The sequence below is a fragment of the Anoplolepis gracilipes genome, chromosome 1 (genome assembly GCF_047496725.1).
Source record: "Anoplolepis gracilipes chromosome 1, ASM4749672v1, whole genome shotgun sequence".
NCBI lineage: Eukaryota > Metazoa > Arthropoda > Insecta > Hymenoptera > Formicidae > Anoplolepis > Anoplolepis gracilipes.
The window spans coordinates 20,442,319-20,463,234 of NC_132970.1; the positions used below are offsets into that span (position 1 = coordinate 20,442,319).

At 39.3% G+C, this 20,916-nt stretch overlaps 1 long non-coding RNA gene across 1 annotated transcript; it reads right to left on the reverse strand.

Annotated features, from left to right (window-relative positions):
- Positions 1-18,745: 18,745 nt before the first annotated feature.
- Positions 18,746-20,693, reverse strand: LOC140666291 (uncharacterized). The gene is made up of 3 exons (XR_012046740.1): positions 20,507-20,693; positions 20,027-20,252; positions 18,746-19,719 (listed from the first exon to the last, which is right to left on the reverse strand). It is a non-coding gene; the product is annotated as an uncharacterized lncRNA (long non-coding RNA).
- Between the last annotated feature and the right edge of the window lie 223 nt (positions 20,694-20,916).

Genomic DNA, 20,916 nt, shown 5'->3' on the forward strand with positions numbered 1-20,916 from the left:
CTTTACTATATCAAATTAATCGATATAGGTTCCCTTATAATTTGTTTAAAATTTCTAGCATTACAAAATTATTCTAGATATATATTAATAATAAATTTAAAAAATAATAATAAAATTTTTGTATTCTCTCTTTGTAAAAATTTCAGATTATCTTATTTATAATAGTTAAATGGTCATCGTACGATATAAATGCTTAAATGCGGGTAATGCGGTTTATCGGGTATATTTCTGAATAAATAAGGCGAATTGTAGTCATAAATAGAGCCGTCAAGTGAATCTTACAAGCATGACAGCGGCAGAACGAGTTGTTGTAATCACGACCGAATGGAGGACTAGAGAGATGTGTAGCAGATCGAGTGCAGGATTCGAGGCACCGTGCGTGTGGGCGAAGGATCGAATGTCATACAAATCGCCGGTAACCTAAGCCAAAACCAGCTCGGCTCGCACGCGAGCCGTCTTGGACGTTCGGGTCATTAATAATCCAGTCTCTGCGCCAGTATCGGCGATCGAGGGATCTTAAACAAACGTGCGATAAAGAGTGTCGGTGGATAAGAAGTTGAAGAACTTTACAGTGAAAGTAGATTATTCAATCAACATAATATAGTCACACTCTTGCACGAATAAAGAAACCTAAATAACGAAATCTCATGTCATATCAATGCAGTTACGAGTAGTTCTCTGCGAATTATTATGCTTACGATTTTTAGCTGCATGCTAGAAAGTATTGTCTTCATTTGATTCAAAGTACAAAGAGAAGTATTGATATTATTGAATGTTCCTCGAATAATATTTTGAATAACGGTGAAGAGTTGGCTGGCGAGAAGAAACCGCGGTGGCGTAATCGGGTTTACGCGCGCCACGCTCTAGAAAGTCGCGGAATTTCATCGCCAACCAGAGAAGAGATTGTGCCTAACTAAAGTGAGAGTGTATGAGATTTGACCTATAATACACGAGCGACTGATCGAAGATCATCACGTGGACACAGAGGGACCGTCGCAGAGTGAAAAGGCCTAGATCGGTATGTGTCATGGATCGATCGACGAGAACGATCACGATGGAATTCGATGTCTTTCTTTCCTATTAATCCGGCAGACACATTGTAAAAGATTTGCCGGGGTAGTAAGAGGATATTTCGCCGTTGCCGGCCGTTACTCAAGTCGCTGTCGGCGGCGAAGGCACCGCGTGTGCTATACGGCCAGTCAGGTGTGACGGAGCGCATACTAACGCGGGGGCATAGGCTAACGACTACTACCTCCCGTAATTGTTCTTCGGGATCGAACGAATCACGATAGATACACCATTGCCACCGCCAACCCTCTTGACAAAAGTAATGCAAAAATGAAGAAGAAAAATCTCGCATCATTAAACTTTATAACAAAAAAGAAAAAAGAAAAGAAAATCTCTCTTCCTTTTCTTTGAAATTTTTTTAAGTATAAATGTAATAATTTTAAGTATAATTATACTTAAAATTATTATATTATATTATAAATATAATCATTTTAAGTATAAATAGGGTAAACTCGGGTATGATGGCCATAGTTTTTTAAAATACAAAAAAACATACTTTTACTTTTGTTATTTTTTAATAGTGTTTGGCATATTATCTTCACTGAAACTTAAATTACGTAATATTATCGAAATTAAAAGGAAAATATTTAATAGAAATTTTATATTATTATAACAGTACAATATAAGCATTGGCCATCTTACCTAACTTTTAAGGAAAAAATGACCATAGTGACAGAGAGATGGCCATAATATTTATAAAAAAAATAGTGAAAACGAAAATAAAAATTATAGGTCATATAACAATTTACATATCTATAATATGTCGATTATGATAGTTTAACCGTAATTTATTCGACGTTATAACAATTTTTAGTGGACAAATGAAAAACTTTGCAGGTAATCAAAAGTAAAAATATGATACAAGATTCACAATATCGTTATTTCGAATAATATATGCACATAAACTACTGTAAATATCGATTATCTTTAATAATGACTAAAAAAGTGCTCTATGAAGCGATTATTGAAAAAATTACAGCCTATGGCCTTTTCCGTATGGCCATCATATCCTAGTTTACCTTATAAGTATAAATATGAAGAAGATTATGCACGCAGATATATTGACTTTTAGACATTACACATTGAAGTAAAATTAATAATTTGTATAAGGAATTGTATTAAGCATATAAGTAAGCCAGAGTGCAAAAAGAGGTATCTGGCGCAAACTTGTTAGATCATTAAAGTTGCGAAACGCGGGAATCGCACACTCGAATGAAATTACAATTGGAAATTCCGCATAACGGGCGTGCATTCGGCGAAGGACAAACACGCTACCGGCTACCGAGTTAAGGCCGGCTTCCCATGGGGTCGAAACTAGCTGGAGTCGGCGGAGAATCGAACGTGCTAACACGGGGTTTCCATTACTCGATTCCGCGAGAAACCACGCCGAGGCATCTACTACTGGTAGGTAGGTAGGTAGGTAGGTAGGTAGGTAGGTAGGTAGGTACATAGGTGAGGGCTGCTGCTAGCTTAGGTCGGCTCAAAACCGAGTCAAGATTACCAGCGACTCGATGGCCTCTGTTAGGCGAGATTACAGGCCGGGACAGCACCTCATCTGCCCGAGGTCATAAGTCCCGTACCTGTCCGGAAACGCATTTTCCTACCGCGTATCGCCTACTGGGCTCTGTGGGTCCCCTCCTGTTCCCCTTTTGCGCATACCTGGGGGAATATATCGCCCGCGCATTATCCGCCGCATTGCGAGATATTAACTTGCGAGCTAGTTATGATGTCTGGCGCCAAGGCATCTACGAAATCTCTGACGTAATGGCGCCCGCTAGCGCGGCGTACCGTTAGACGAATTAAGCGGAGAAGGGACTTAACGAGAATCACGAAGGAACGCTTTTCGCCGACGCTGCTAAAAAGTCGTTCGCCGCCGACTGATTGTTTCGTACGTTCGTCGTCATTAATCCTCGTAACGTGCGCGTCGACTTTACCTGAGGATACGTGACCGAAGGCGCAGCGCTTCTCCGAAATTAAGAGTGGACGCAAAACTTTAACTCGTTGTAATTGGTGGAGAACACTAATGCGGCTGTAAAGTCAATTACGGTCTGCAATAATTAGTGAGAATGCTTAAAATTTCTGCCAGTAGTAATTACGAAAATACAAACTATTTTATCGAAAATTTTAAATAAAGCAATCTCAGCAGCAAATAAGTAATAATCAAAAAACATTATTAAATCGTTACTTATATTTTTTTCGTGCAACGATGCAAAGCACATCAACGACCATATGAATGAGATATAGACATCCATCGCTTTATTTAACGATAATATACGCGAGGAGCAAATCGGAAGGATGCCTAAGAGAAGCCGAACGATCGTCAAGCTCGTTTCTCTGGCACGAGACGGCATTTACCTAATAGTCGTTATTATTTCAAAGCTATGGTGGACAATTAACCCCGCTGGACCACAGGGCGTTATAACGCCATTGGGGCATTTCTCACCATTCGCGGAAATAATATCGGCATTACGTGAGGAGAACATAGTTTCGCGCGCAGCACTACTGAACGTGATGTACGAGCGAAACCACGCATACTGGTTGTATATTGAGCCATTAAGGTGTACGCGCAGCTCGTCGGAATAATGAACAGATAACGCTCGAGGTAATACATGTAGAGGCTGGGCATTATTACTAATAATCGGCACCTGCATCCGCAAAACAAAAATATTCTCGACACTAATAATATACGCGATATGTTATATTAAAATCTAGAAAATAAGTAACAAAAGTTAGAAAATAATTAACAATAAATCGTACGGTGCTTGTACTTTCGGCGCTACGTTATACGACCGCTTCCGATTTAATGACGATCGATATTCGCCTTGGAAGACGTTGGGGCGCAGGTGACGGGGCGGCAAGTGATTCGGTATGTTCGGCCCGGGAACGGGAATCGGGGGTCCTTTGACAATGTGTAACGGAGCGTAGAAAAGTACGTTACACGGCGAAGGAGAGAACCCCCTCCGAGGTCTCCCGGGGGTAAGAAGTCACGTGGGAACGGGGGTTAATTAAGACTGGATGGTGGTATATACCCCTCCGCGAGAGAGAGAGACTGGGCACAAATCACGACACTTGACTATTGTTGGTGCGGCTTTTTACTACCGCCGCTCTTTTCTGCCGGCCACCAAGAGCGAGATGGAGGGAATCGGCGCTCGCGACCGTTAAGATGTTATCGTGTCTCGTACAATCTGGAGCGACATTATACACGCCAAGGGTAAGTCGTTCGCGTCGCGACGGAGGGGCGCGCGAGTTTTTGTCATGACACATTTGCCGCTTTGCATGCTTCGCTTCTAAATCTTTGTGGCTTAATCTGGACTATCGAATTACTTATTGTTGCGCGATTTCTCGTTCATGTCGTTATATCGCATAAGTATGTCCGATTAAAATTGAAATATACACATATACATACATACATGTCGATGCGTTTGTCTACTTTCTTGATCTCCTGCTTGTGACTTTTTAAAGCGTTTCAAAAATTAAAATTGATATTTTTTTTTAATATTATATTTCTGAATAAATTTTCTATTTTATTCTTTTTATTCTCAATTTTCATATTTTTTTATACGCATATTACATATAATGTATAATGTATTATGTATTGTATAATTGCATATTTACAATATTTACGTCATAATATAATCTCTTTGAGATAATTAACAGGACATTTCCAAGATACTAACACAAAAATATCATATTTTAACTTAAACAAACTTAATAGGTTTATCAAAGCGCATAAAGACTCCACATCCCGATACCATCTAGTACTAACGTTGTATATAAAATTGATTATAATGATTGTAACGCATCATATGTGGGTCAAACGGATAGAAAACTAATCACTAGAATAACACCGGAAACATATTAACAGAAACGTTTCTAGTAAATCAGTTATATCTGATCATAAACGAATTTACAATCATAAATTTAAATGGGATGATGTTAAGATTTTGGAGAAAAAATATCATTATAATAAACGGTTAATAGCTGAGATGATAATCAAAAGACAACAAAACAGTCTCAATCTACAGACTGATACCGAATGTTTACCAAGTATTTACAATAACATAATAAATCAACTTTCCAGACTTTGAAAGTCACATACACTTGTGTCATAACCGTCATACTGTCAAACTGTACCACAGTACATTTTATTGTAACACTGACTAAGTGAAAAAAATCGTTTGCATCTCATTATCATGTAAGACTTATTGTTGTTTTTTTGCACTTATATCATATGCCTGAATCCTTATTATTTTTTATTTTCTTGACTCTTCGAACAACTGTATAATTTAACGTTTAATTCTATCGTTACCTTCAACCTAACATATAAATAGCACATAAGAATTTAAAATAGACACATACATTTTTTATATAAACGTACAATTTCAAACGATTATATAATAATGGATAGATTTTTATGCGGAACATTCGCTGTAATCAATCATCAGCAAGAAAATACTGATAGAACAAGAGCAATAAGGACCTATTATTGTGACGGATCTGCAACAAGTATTTATTCCTAGACAATTTTCTCGAATTATTACATAACTTTTATGATTTTTTTGCGTTCATTAATCTGGTATTACTTTATCTACATCACTGCGCTGAAGATGGCTCGAAAAATCGAGCCGAAACGTTGATGTCTACACATTTATTGTAAAGGTTCATTATGATGTAAATTAAAATATGCAATTAATTTTATAATGACCTAGCTCTCTACGTCTTTGCTTTTTCCACTGTATAATTCCTTTGTACTAAAATTATGATTAACTATCATTATAACATCATTTGTAAGGAATCATTTTCCCGCGCTTTCGTTCTTAAATTGGTGATTGAATCTTTGCTAAAGCTGAATCGAAATGCATCCCAGAGTGCCAATTAGATGGCCGTTGACGTTCCGTTTCTTCGCATAAGGACTCGCGAGCCACTTGTTCGTCGATGTTCCCGTTTTCTATCCCTTTGATCCGTTGTACAGAAAATGGTGCACCCCGCGCGGTCACCCCAAACTCCTCGAGGTCTCTGATCGCGATCTACGCGCTCGCGTCCCGAACATGAAAATAATGAACCCGCATTAGGGGTCGCAGGGCTCGTGGATCAACATGGATGAAAGGACATAAGCGAGGGGGAAATTAAAGGGAAGGAGGGGGAAGCAAGGAACGGTCGACGCATTGTGCGTGAGTCAAGTGGCGAAGTCTCGAAAAAGAAACCGGCATGTTGGCTGTTTTGCAACGAATGTCTTGTCGGCTTGTCGGAGTCGATCCTTGCACACTCGATGTCCCCTGAGTAAATGGGGAAGGATTAGTAGACGTTGAGGACGCGATGACGACTTTATTCGCATGTTACAGCCGCCGCGGTACGGCAGCGTCAAGCAAATTTACGAGCAACGAACAAAACTTTGTTCGAGGATAATGGGCTCTACCTTGCACGACAAAGATGCGCTCGTATATATGGCTGAGTTATTTTTGCACTTGAATAGCATTTTCGAGTCTTGCATAATGAGCGTCAACAAGTTATACTCATTTACACGAGTAAGAAGTTTAATCGGTTGTCATGCTTCACATTTGGAATATAAATGTGATTATTTAAAATATTCAAATTTGAATGATAAATAAATATAAGTAGATTTCGTTTGTTCAGATAAAATTTAAGGGGCATCCGCAGTTGCGGGTCGGAAAAAAAGCTTTTTTGGGAATTTTTTCTGTCGAAACTATATTGTGTCACTTATTTTAAAATTTCTGCACGGTATCAAACAACATTAAAACTATATTTCAGAAAAAAATTTTTCATGCAAGACTGTCCTATAGTGTCCAAGTTTATCTAGTGCTTAATCTAAACTTTTTTAAATATTCAAAAAACTCTTTATTTTATAGATATTGATGGAACGATTTTTTTTAAGTTAAAAAAATAATCGTTCGAATTTTGACTTTAAACCTCCGTCATTTTGTGAAAAATATGAATTTTCAAAAAAGCTTCGATTAAACACTAGATGAACTGATACACTAACTAAATTTCTTTAGTTTGTTCATATCAGATAACCCTACTCGAAGCTGGAGTGGTCACCGCAAACGAACTTTTTATAAAGAAGTGCCTCTCGGAGATTGCTCGTTACTTGGACGCTATGGGACATTCTTCCACGCAAAAATTCTGAAATATAGTTTTAATGTTGTTTGATATCATGTAGAAGTTTTAAAATAAGTGACGCAATAGTTTCGACCAAAGAAATTCACAAAGAAAAAGCTTTTTTTCCAACCCGCAACTGCAGGTGCTCCCGTAAGTCAATGTATACATATATATATATGCATAAATTTTTTTTGTTATTATACACACACATACATATTATACTCTTTATATGGATTAATGTACAACAGTACAACTAACAGTATGAAAGAAGCTTTGAGATACGACATCGAAAGATTGCAGGTAGAACAGCACTAAACATTCATATATGCTGACGTGTATCCGGGCGTGACCTCACCTACGTGATAGTACGAACCTGTCGTCTGCTCGAAGAAGAAGAGAAAGGAAGAAGAAGAGGAAGAGGAAGAAGAAGAAGAAGAAGAAGCAATCCCGACAAAAGCTTCGCAGTGCCATTCATCCTACGGGAGACTTTTTCATATGTTAAACGTCTTGTGTCCTGTGAAAAGGATTGTGGAGATTCGTACAAGAACGAGGCGTGATACTGAATCAAACGTCTCGTAATAAAGGATGCTGCCGTTTCAAAGGACCGTGGGATCATTTTTGTGTTTGGCCCATCCGCGCGCGTGACGCAAAAGACAAGGAAATTCGAAAGAGTTATATTTATATAAACGACACTTTTCCACACACTCGCATACGCTCTACAATTTTAATACCGCAAACTTGTGAGACATTTCTAAGTTAAAACGTAATTCGACCTACATATTCGAATAATATCAGCTTTCAATACGATATAAATGAGATGAGGTACAAAAATACCAACATTCCACGGCTCGTGAAAAACTTTCTCCTACTTGACATAAACTCTCTAACGCATCGACTACTCATGATTACGCGTTTCAATGGCTCCCCTCGCTCGATCTTCAGCCAAGCAACCGCGGCGCATTTTTATAACTCTAAAAGGTACAAAGGCTCTCGCGGAGTTTGGTACCCGAGTAACTTAACCCACACTTGGTACAAAGCGCGTGCGCTGACCTCCGTACGGCGACCTGAAAACAGGGATCCGGGCATATCTGGTGTACCGTCGTGTACCACGAGCACGGGAACCCAAGCTTCCTCCTTGCGGTAAGGATGCCTCTCGCTTAGTTTAACACAGCGGTAGCTACGAAAAAGTGGCGGCGGCTTCTACAAAGGACCCGTGCAAATAGACAGCGCAGCCCCGGCGAAGACAATGCAACCTGAAACGGATAGTACGGCGAGGGAGAGTTCAAGACGTTAGAAACGATAGAATAAGAAAGAAGCCATGGAAGATGCGCGCTTCTAGGGTAGAGCCTTAATCATGCTTGGATTGATTCGCCCGATGAGATCCACTCGCTCGACTAAGCGGCCTCTTTCAACGATTTTCGCTCGCTTTTGTGGTAAACCGACGAAGCTCTATTCTGCGGATAGATTTTGTAGAAATTTTCTCCACGTTTTACTCTGAGATGATATCGCTTCGCATCTCTTTCCAAAAAAAAGATACCTAAGATTTCAACGCAAATGCGATATAATTATTTCGTGTAAATCACTGGGAAATAAAGATCAATCTCTCGATTGCAATTCTTTGTAATTCCATAAATATTTAACCGCTCTAAAATTGTTTAAAATAATAATTAGCCGATAATTAAGAATTATCTACTTGTGTACAACGGCGTAATAAATTTATCCTTGTACGATAATATGACGGAAATAACTTCGGTAACGGCAGCCGAATGTTTTACATCGCGTGAGCATACATCTCGGACGCGCGCAGCATGCGGTTGGTTACAATTTACTCTCTTCGCGGTGCGTTTAGGAGCCACGAATCGGTTCGCGTGAACGATCGACGACCACCGCGGGGTGGCTCACGCGCAGCCCTTCGTCATCCGGCTGCGAGCCTTCGCGTGCGCATTAGCGTGGACATTACAATTAGCATTTTTTTTTCGGCGCCTGTATACGTCAGATGGTTTATCGGTCGCATAAACAGCCGTAGAATATTGACCACTAAAGTTTCGCTTAATTATTCCAGGAACAGATATACACTGGGAGCGGAGAGGAACGTCATCTGTCAAATGCGCGAACCGGCGAAAAGCAGAGAGGGGAAGAGGATCAGGTTGAACGAGAGATACCGGCCAGTGTGGTAGCGCGAGATCCTCGGACAAGACAGTATTTTCGGATTAATCGGTCGTTTATGCGCCGCCAGTACGAAAATCGTACGGCTGCGTATAATCTACCTTACGAGGCACATTACCGGTAAATCTCGCGCTATAGCCGTAGACGGCGATGGCACTTTGATTGCTGGAATCCCGGAGATTAACCTGTTCTGCCAGCATCCGCTCTCGCGCACCAGCACCAGCCTACACCTGCGCCCGATCGCTTTTATACACGCGCGCGTATGTGTGTGTGCGAACATAAAAACGACATGATCGACGATCGCCGTAGGCGAGGATTCACGATCGACGCGATCGCTGGAAGTTTTCGCGGATCTCTCGTGCGTATAAGCGCGATATTAATCGTACAGAGATGCCCGAATTTATTAAATTGTTGTAAATATTGTTCTCTCGATATTTTAAACAATATTATTTATTTTTTCTTTTTATAACATGACTTAAGAGATAGAATCGCGAGATGGAATCTCGCATGTCGATGGGATAGGAAAGGAATGCAAAATAAATTCTCTCTTCTTATAAAATATCGAAATATTTTATATTTCAAACTCGACACGCAGGAAACATTAATTTTTTTTCGACGAGATTCGCGCTGCAAGATTACATGTACGAGCCGACAACGTCCACTTTTCTCCGCATATATTCCTGACACACCTGGATATTCGCTACTTTCTACCGCAGCAACGATCGCGATTCGTGTCAATCGCGCATCACCGATATTATCGGCACTCAAAGTTCCCCTTGGGCGCGGTTCTTCAATTAACGCACGCGCGGGATAATAATCGGACAAGTGCGGAGGAGGCGCAGGACGCAGGCGGCCGACGCGTCTCTGTAGCTTCGTCACCTTCCGGAACTTTATTAATCTAAAGCCGCTCAGCCCGTCTTAACCCCGTTCTGCGCGAAGTCGCTAGCAGGTCGTGCGCGATAAGCTAATCCGAAAAATTAATTCCCTTCTCGTAGAGTGCCAGGTGTCGAACCGACTGTCGGTTCACGGATCGCGGACGTCCGTATGCGTATGCAAGCGGACAAGGGAAAAAGGACCGACGGTGGCCTGTTCTTGTAATTAAAACAAGCGTGACGAGGCCTAAACGCTTCCGGTGCTCGGACGCCGTGCACAGGAGGGATCCCGAGCCGGAAGCTGGATAAAAAGTGCCCGATGGGAGAGCGACACGATGGATATTATCCCCGTGTGTGCGCGAGGGATACAGGTCAATAACCTCCTTGCCACGTAATTTAGGAGAGCTTAGTCGGTGGTTGTAATGTGCTACAGTATAGGCTGCCATAAAATCTTTTATATCTTCAAACGATATAAAATGTTCTACATAGATATAATAACGAATACAGTAATTAGAAAGCAACATTGCAACACAAAATATATGACATAAAATCTTTTTGTTCGAAATTAATCGCAGAATGATGAATCACGTAACTGTTAAAGTACATACGCCAAATGTAATCGTAAAAACTTTTATAGTATGCAAATAATGGAAAAGGAATAATTTTTTATTTGTTTCTGACAAGATGTGTGATTAAATCAATATAGCGCGTAGAAACAGTGAATAAGCGTATGATTAATTAGAATGAAATCTCATATTTGAATCTGAAAGAAAGGAAACCTTAAGAAAGGTTTTAAAAGGATTCGGTTCATTTCGAGATTGCGTTTTTAATGACTTGGCTTTTTTTAATTATTTTTACATGATTATATTTATGACGAGGACTATAACCGTGGAAATCAGTAACATGAGAGTTTTTCACGAAAACTCTCATTAATATTCATAAACAGAATAAATACGAAATCGGACACGATCGAGAATTTATATTCCGCATTGCAAATTTTCTAGAAAATCGATGTGTTGGATAATTCTTTAGAGTTCTAGAGATCAATCGATTTTCGAATTTTTTATTATTATTTTTATTTATTATCACTTTCTTGTATCACGACGTTGTTCGAAAATTCTATTGGACTTTATTGTGCGATGTTCGGAATGTATATCACCCTTGTCATAAATATTACTACGAAAAATTTTGCCATAACTCGCAGCGATTATTTATTAATCCGCTCGCACTTTTTCGATTCGTAGACTCGTATTTTTTTGATAATATTCCGTAATGACATAACTTATCATCGCCATAAGGAAGCCGTAGTCAAGACGAAAATAGCCATAAGACGATTTGGAACGATGATCACGAGAATGCTGCGGGGCTGTTTATTTCAATCAAGCAACCACAAATCTGCAGGGAGCCGACTACCGTCACGGTTCTTTGCTCGCAACATTCGGAGAGGAAACTCTTGATGACGCGCAGCGCAGTCATCTCTCCGATTTGGTTCTTTTCTACCAGTTACGCACCGCGTCCTCGTGAATTCGAAAATATATTACATTGTAAAATCGGGTAGCGCGCGAACTTGCTGTCCGACTTATGATTACGACCCGCTGCGAGAGAACAAAAAAAAAATATTACCGTTTTTCGAGATAAAATTCAACAGAAATTTATAAACAGGCTCGACTGTGTGACATTAAATAATTGTTTACACGCGAACAATATAAATTATCATTAATACATATAGTAATGTTTTTAAACCTGACAAAAGATGCCGTTTTTTTTTAATATAATTTTTTAAATAAGCCAATTATAATTATTGTTCATAAATATATTATTAAGCAAAACTATTTGTAAGAACATTTCAAAATTAAATCTGTATAGATTGATGGCCGGATACGTATAACAGAAAAAGCATATAAGTATTTTTGAATCTTATTATAACTCCCTATAAATCTCTCTCGCCATGTAGAGATTTTCTATTAAATACACAGAGTATTCGATCTTCGACAGTGTCGTCAACGTTAACCGTTAACGTTATGTCGCGGGACAAGACGGAGGATAAGCCAAGGAGGACGAAGAAGAGAGCTACACTCGACCGATCCAGGTCGTCCGGTCCACCGTTAATTATTCCACGGCATCGCATTGGCAAAGGCGACGATGGGCCGATCTTGGCGGTGATTTTTCTTCCCTGCCGGTCGAGAGTCTCCGCGGCCGTTTACGGACGATTGAGAGGTTATCGGAATCACTTAACAACTAACTCACGACTTGGCGCCTCGCCTCGCCTCGTCCTCACGCCGTTCATTCTCTATCCCGCGATAATTGCCCTTTTCTGGATCGCGCCGGTTATCAGCCCATGACGATCACCCAGGTCGTTAACGTTAACCGTCACGAGGTGTGTGGCATTCGTTCGCCGGTGTAGTGTCAACGTCGTTAAGATATGCTCTTTCTGATAGATAACTCAATCGTGTGTCCGCCTGATAGCGGAATGCCTGGTTGAACTCCTTCTCGTAAAAAAAATGGGTGCGACCTACACCTTGAATAAAAAAAAGAATTATATAGTATCTGCGTATTTTGTATGAAAAAAATTAAAGCGGAGTTTACGTTTCTGCGTTATAATAGAAAAACAGGTATGTACATCTCGCATTACATACATCTTCTTTTCAATCTTGCATTGTAACCGTACGCTTGGTATAACACATCACGATATATCACAATTATCGTGCTATTATTATTTATACAGTGATCTATGAGCCGGAGATTCTTCCAGTACAAAGCGAGAGATCCAGCTTCGCCTGGGCGAAAGGGCGGGAGATTGAGGAGCCGCCGATACACACGTGCTTTCTGATACGGGCGATATTGCGAGCCCGATTTGCTTCTAATGGACTCGGAGATGAATGATCGAAGAAGGAAGAGCGTGCAAGAGAGAGATAGGATAAGGTAACGTGCCACAGAAAAATACAGGTAGCCACAGCTGGCAATCGCCACCCACTTCGTCCACAATCTATAGGATTTATTGTTCTCGTTTAATTGTTGTGCATCCATTAATGAATATACGCATTAATGAAAGCTTTCTGACGCGTTAAAGTATTTTAAAGTGCTTAAATCTTGTATGAGTATATTATAGATTTAAATTTAAAAAAATAATATTGATAAACTTATATTTTATTGTTTGTTCTAGTAATTATTATTAGATCTCTCTTTTACATTTATATTTACAATTTTAAAGAATTATAATAACGGTGCCATTTTTGTCTAACACCTTAAATTCCCGCAATTACAATGACTTTTCGCCGATAATAAATCTTAAAGCCGACATACATTTTTTCTACGTTATCGTCTTTTGTTATTTTTTGTGAGGATAAAACTTGACATTTGAAATGCGTGTGCATACGCAGAGCGTATCTGTCACTCTTTAAGATTCGGAGTATCAGTTTGTACGGTCTCAGTAAATTTCGTGAACGCGCACGTGTCGCAATTGCAGATTAGTCACGGTGCGAAACAACACGCACAATACAGATACTTGACAAGTTGCATAAACGAAGAATTGTTGAGATACATAATTCTTATATTCACACACATAAAAATGATATACGCATATATAATTATTTTAATAATAATTATTTTAAAATGTTAAAAAAACAAGTTAAAAAATAACAGAAAACTTAATGGTTTGGTAATCTTTGTGCTAATATTAATTAGCATACTAAATTTAATATTTCATAAGACATTATATTTAATGAATATATTTTATGAAATTAATAACAAAACTTAAAGTAAAAATAATATTAGTCGGAAAGATTTAACTTTTGAGTGCGCATACGTTCGATCTCCGTTGAGATTCTCTTCAGTGCGAAAAATTAAATTTCATATTAAAAAACGCATTATACGACGAAAATATGTGTTATTTTTGTTCGAATCTCGTGTAAACAGTGAACCTGAAGGATGATGATTGGTCCACAATGATTTTAGATAGAACTCTGTAGTTCGTCATCACCATAGACAGTGTGGACTATAATAATTCGTAATGTTAAGTGTAGTAATATTAATAAAGATGTAAATGTTGTTAATTAAAATTACTTACTTGAGACTGTCTATTGTGACCTCGAGATTCGAATTGACATAATGTTTCGGTAACGTGTCAATGTGAAATGTAAGGTAAAATCGTAACACAAACATTTTAAATACTGAGATTGACGATCTTGTTGTTCAAAACATGCGTTAAATTTTAAAAAATAGAGAAACTATGAGGTAATTAGAACGTTTAAAACTTTTTGAGGGTTTCGATTATAGAGAGATAGGAAGGATATAAATTTTCCGTGTCGCTCTGTAGATTCAAACCTGCCTTCTTTTTATATGCAACATTTCCCAAGTTAGTCTTTTTTTATAGCAAGGCTCTCTATCAAGGATTTGTACATCATTCTAATCAAAATCATGTCCCGTCTGCAATCTATGATCCGTTATCACTGATTTTTGAGCGAAATTTGTGTTATGTGTTTTTTATGTTCCCCGATACGTGATTTTAACATGCGTTTTGTTTGTCCTATATATGACGTGTTGCATATTTTATAGTTTATTTTGTAAACAACGTTGTTCGTGTTGAATTTAGGGAGTGGGTCCTTCCTTAATTTAACGTATCTTGTGAGATTATTCAATCCCTTATTGCCGGATACATATTCGCCTTCTTTATTAAAGGTTTAAATTTTTCTGAGACATTCAGGACATAGGCATATTTTTTTTCTTTTATGATTTAATATTTCATCATTATAATATTAATTGCGTTAAGAGTTTATTGTTCGATAAAAGATATCGATTTCTCCTGGAAGATGAGCCTATTTATGATGACTCAGCGCTCTTAAAGCCCCGTTTCGTTGCTTACGATGTGAGGAAGAGTCAAGTAGCGAGGAAGACACATTAGCGGATCGTAGGAGGAAAACGTGAATAATATAATCGCCGTTAATTCTAAGCCTTTGGAAAGCAGATGCAGATGTGTAGAGCGATAGCGAACAATGGTCGTCGCGACGTCTAAAACGAGAAACCCAACCTGCGCACGCTCGAGAGTTTTGGAAAGCGGATACGCCGATCTTTGGTGGACAATAAGAGACAATGCACTCGCGTGCACGCAAAAACGACTCCACCTACGAGATGATCGCCCACGCGATTAACGCGCGCACGCGCGAGAAAGATTTTTATGGAGAAGAGCGAGAAGAGCGCGAGTGTGTGGATCGACATGAATAAACTTGATAAGGTATTCTTCTCCTTCATAATATTTGATAGAGCAAAATTGAAACGTTTAATATAATAATATAGTTGGAAGCATAAAAATATAAGAAATTTTTTGTACTAAAAAAATAATAAACTTTATTGGCAGGTTTGAGGCAAGTAAAATTGTGAAATCAGTTAATTATAAAAAAAATAGAATTTTGTTTTAAAAGATTATTTTTAGAAAATTTGAATTATGAATTACGTGATTTTACCTCTGCATGACAATAAATAATTTTAGCAGCACCGTTCATCACAAAGAGTAAGTTACATCTCCGGGTGTATCAATTTCTCGCTTTGGAATTTCGCGGCTCGATCAAACAGCGGGTTCCAACGAAGAACTTTGGCTGTCAGCGCTTACGGTCTCGAAAAATAAGAAAAAAAAGGTAAAGAAATTGCTAAAAAGAGAAATAAAAGACGCTTAAGCGCGGATTCTTCGCGCCATAAAGAATCACCCGCAGCTTATAAAGTAACGCTAGATTTTATCTCGCGGATGCCGAACGACGTGCATCCTTCGAGCGTATCTTTTAGAAGCGTAAACGAGCTCGTTTGACTTGATATTTTATTTTATTTTCTCCATAAACATAAAAAAGTAAAAGATAAGTTTGATACAAAAATACATTGTATTATATTTCATGTACATAGCTTTACAATCTTTTTTATATTTTTCTAAGATAAATATATAAACAGCTATTTCCTTCTCGAATAAAATTACTGGTACTATTAAATATTTTTAAAAAATTAAATGTTAATGAAACCATCATAAGCACATCTCTCTCTCTCTCTCTCTTTCTTTCTCAACTTGTATCGTCAGAAAAGATAATTATTTTAATTTAAAAAAAATCTGTGCATATTCCCTACGATCTATATTTCATCTTCCCGTTTAAAACATGGTACATGAACACAAGTGCGAAATAGCGGGCCCCAAACCAATAAACAGCGGCGGGTACACGTTCGCGTGTGCGCAAGACATCGTAATAAAGTGCGCAAATTCGACGTTAAAAAAGTCAACAAGGTGCGAGCGTCGCGAAGAGATGTTCAGCCGGGTTTGCTCGCAGCGCATAATGAATTTCGGAACGAAATTTCCGCGGCGCTCTCAGTCAGGGACCCGATTTAATGCGAGGATAAAGTAGCGTCCGGGTCGATAGGGTCGCGCAGCAGAGTACGAAGACAATGGGTCCTGGGTACGGCCTCATATCGGTGGGCTCCTGCGAGAAACGATCGAGAACATTGTCTCGAAAAACCATAAAATAAAGCAACCGGCCGGTTTCGGCTGTTCCACTCGCGACTCCTGAAGAGAACACGCGTTTGCGATGCGTCCAAGATACAAGTTTGGAACGAGTTCGTGAACAATCTGATACTCGGGTTATCCTCTTTAAGCACGGATTAGATTATTATGATACGAAAAATAATTGTGCAAAATATTAGAAACATATGCAAATTGTAATTATGAATAATAATCATGGAAAGAATGAATAAAAGTAGCGAGAATTTTCGTCATAGATGGACGATTTCTCGAAGTCTGAGAAAAAATGCTCTATTTAAATCTCTCTTAAGATCGCGACCGCTTATAATAAAAGAGAAGGGAAGGATGAGTAGCAGGTGAAATAGGAAACTCTAGAATGGATTCTGTGGTAGGTAGTAGGTTCACTTGTTCCGGTGGGAAAAAATCGTCGATCAATGGAACTTTTGCATATATTAATCTATTTTCGGGCCCATCCCTTCCTTCCGAATCGTGGTTCTTTCATGGATCTTTGAGACGGGTATTGACGGTCAAACCTACAGGCAAAAGAGTCTACCTGTCGTTCAATGGAAACAGGATACCTACCTGTTACTTTTTGTGGGAAGATTTTCTCGGCTGTTGCTCTCTTCGTGCGCCCAAACTCGTGAGAGACTACATAGAAGGATTCACTCACGAAGTTCCGGCGTAAGATTCGTGAGTCTATTCGTTTTAGATCAAATTTCATGGAACATCGATCCATTTAGATAGCCGGCGCTCGCAGTCTAATAATATTCCGAACTTTTTCGACCAAAAAAAGCCTATATTAGGTCACAATATTTTTAAATATCAAGTATATTTCACCAAGTGTAATAATGTTTAATAAATAATCTTAATGTGTCATATATCGAGGAATCTTTTTGTAAAAATTCGAGTCAAGAAATAGTAAATTGCTAGATTTATTTAATGCAGAGTGTTGGTGTAATCGGGCTTTAGTCTTAAATAAACCGCTTAGATAATGCACGTCCTCCCGTTGAGAACGCCAGGGTACTCACCGATATCCATCTTGTATCCGCTCGTGCGAACTTGATTTATCGGGATCCCGTGATAATCCAACGGTGCGCGAAAAAGATGGGGGTGGCGAAGAGGCGAAAGAAGAACATCGTGTGGCGTCTCGCCCCTTTCTTTCTGGGCCCGATTCCGGGAATCAACATAAATCCCGGCGGTTTATAATCTGCGTTGGAAGGCATGCCGAAGATACGATCGGTGAAGAACTCGCGGGCGAGGAGATTGCAAGAGGAAGAAGAAGAAGAAGGAAGTGAAGGAGAAGGAGGAGAAAGAGAAGAAGAAGAAGTGAATGAACGAGCGTGCGGCAGGTGTTGGCAGGAACGGATTTACAACAGTACAACTATAGCACAATCAAATAGTTATAGACCAATTTTTATATTCGTCAATTTTTTGTTCACACTTTCTTGGACGAAAGACGAAAGAAAGAAAGTTTACTGTGTTTTTTTTTGTATTTTTTTATTACTTTATATAATAATGAATAATGATAATGAAATCATTACATTTACGTAGTCGATTGTGTTATCGTTTTAACCATTTTTGGAGAATCAAATTATTTTATGGCAATTTGAACATGCGAACAATATCTACATAATCGCTGTATCGAATAAATGAAAAGTAATGCGCGATCATGGAAGGAGCACGGAGAAAGATGAATCGGGTGAAAAAAGGCAAGGGAGGAAGGAGAAAGAGAAAGAGGAAATCGCTTTCTCGTAACCTCGTGAGAACTAGAGGCAGCCGTGGCACAGCCTCTCTTTGCCATTGCCAAGAACAACTTTGTCGAGTTGTCAATAGTAATCGCTTCGATTTTTTGCTATCTCGATTATGAGATTATGATAACAATTAATTAAACATTCATGATTGTGACACTTTAAACAAGTTTATTATTTCTGAATGAAAATACATTTAATTGTCAAATCATTTTTGTAACAAATTATATTAATTATTATATAAAAATTTTCTTTTATAAAAAAAATTGATTATGACAGGCTAGCAATCTAGGTGAATTAGTTAATTAAGCGTGCAAAGAGGGTCGCGAGGGAAATCTCAGTGGAATTCGATATGGCATTACGACGGAGAATACACATGTACATGATAATAATTGCCGACGTAGGTGGGCCCGAAAGTAGGGCGTGGATCGGTCGCTATCACTTCAACTGTGTCTTCGAATGGACGGAAAGATCGTGATCTACGCGGAATACATAGGCGGTTGCTCAGCGGCGCGAATGCAAGAAGCGATGCACCCGCAGGCGGTAATGGCAGAGTTTCACATGAGATGAGCGCGCGCGAGCACGAGGAATGAAATTTATTACGTTGGTGACACGTGAGAAAGGATCTTGGCGTACACACGGTGTGGCGCGTCTTACCTGTTCGTGGGGGACCATAGATGGGACCGACACTCGGCCGGGGGCTCGACGTCGGCGTCCGGGATACGTTGAGAGAGCCATTAGAGCGCGCACACGCGACGTATGTGTAGTAATAGCGCGATGCATTACGTGGGAAAGTGGAAAAGGATCTACGATCGACGGATAGGTACTCCAATTATCGAACCGGGAACACGAATTAATTAGCGGCCGTTATCGATCCCTCGGGTCAAACCCAATCTCTTGCTTTTTTCTCAGCCGTGATTTCTTTCGGTTCGGCCGCGGTTTGGACCCGAGATTAACTGCAGGCAAGGATTGCAGTGTGGATGTTGAACACGCGAGAGAGAGCGAGAGGGAGAAAGCGAGAGAGAGAGAGAAAGTTCCAGCGGGGCGGTGATCGCGCGGGCAGGTGTACGGATCTATGGGACTCCATGGGAGCCTGGTGCTGATAGTGATCCCGGCGTATAGGGAGCTGAGAAACTCGATGGACCACCTTGCGGTCACTCCATGGGAAATGCAACCCCACGGATCCATTATAAGGATCGTTATTTCGAATATGTTTCCTGTGGCAACCTATGACCTCTTTTACACATGTCTTTTTATCCTGAAATTTTCCAGAAAGACGTTTAAACTATGATATTAAATTTATTATATTAAATATATTAAATAATATTAAACTTTCACTGCCCATATTTTTTCATAATTTGTTGCAACGGTAAGTGAGATTTTATTTGTAATTATGTAGACTAAATTGAAAAAAGTTATTAATACTGAATAATTTATGTAATTAATTTATTTAATATTTGGCTGTGTAAAATTTAGGGAATTATCTATAAATCATATGTGAATCCGTGACATGTCGCATGAATGCAATCCACTGATTTCCACGCCAATGCCGGTCGTCATATTACCTTGTTACGTTTTTGCGCGGCATATAATCACGTCCTGCCATAATATGCAGCGTGTATATTGTTATATCAGGACTCCATAGAGCTTCTAAGAGGAGAGACCGTATCATATCCAACTCTGGACAGGTAATGCCCTCTTTAGCTGACTGATTACGAGTGTTATTAACCCTTTACGTAATGCTGCCTACCCTCATTTCCCCGAGGCTGTTCATTCCGTTTGAAAAGTAGACTGCAAAATAATCCCATTATCGCGTACATGACTACCTCGTATAATTCATTTACTGTATTTATGTTTTTTTTTTTCAATATAAACCTGTTGTAATAATTCAATAGATACGTAATATTAAAGGAGAAAGTCTATAAAAATATATATTAATGAAATATATACAAATCAACTTTCATTAATCCAAGTTCGTCTGTAAATAAATGTACAACAAAATTCTCCGAAACAAACTTCAGTTTAAATTAGCAAATTTGATTCACCTGTCGATGCCAAAGGTATCTGACTAAGACGTGAGAGGCGTATGAGACGAGTGAGGTCTAGGTAAATCTCGTAGGCACGCGTCGACCGCAAATGGCCTCGTATAGGTCTTCAATATCCTCTTTGCCAAGTGCACTCATACACACAGTGTATGACCAGTGTAAACGATGGTCCCTTAGACGAGCGACGTAAATCGGTGCTACGTCGTACACATGGCACGTATATACGTACACTCCGCGAGGAAACAGGTGGGGCACCTGCGTCTGCCTGTGCAACCTGCGCGCGGGAGCGAAACCGAACTCGCGCTCTTGAAGAACGCGAGAGAGACGGAGAGAAAGAATACGAGAGACAGAGAGATGGAGGAAGACCGAAGAGGAGCAAGAAGCAGGTGTATTCCGCGATGTAGCCTGCG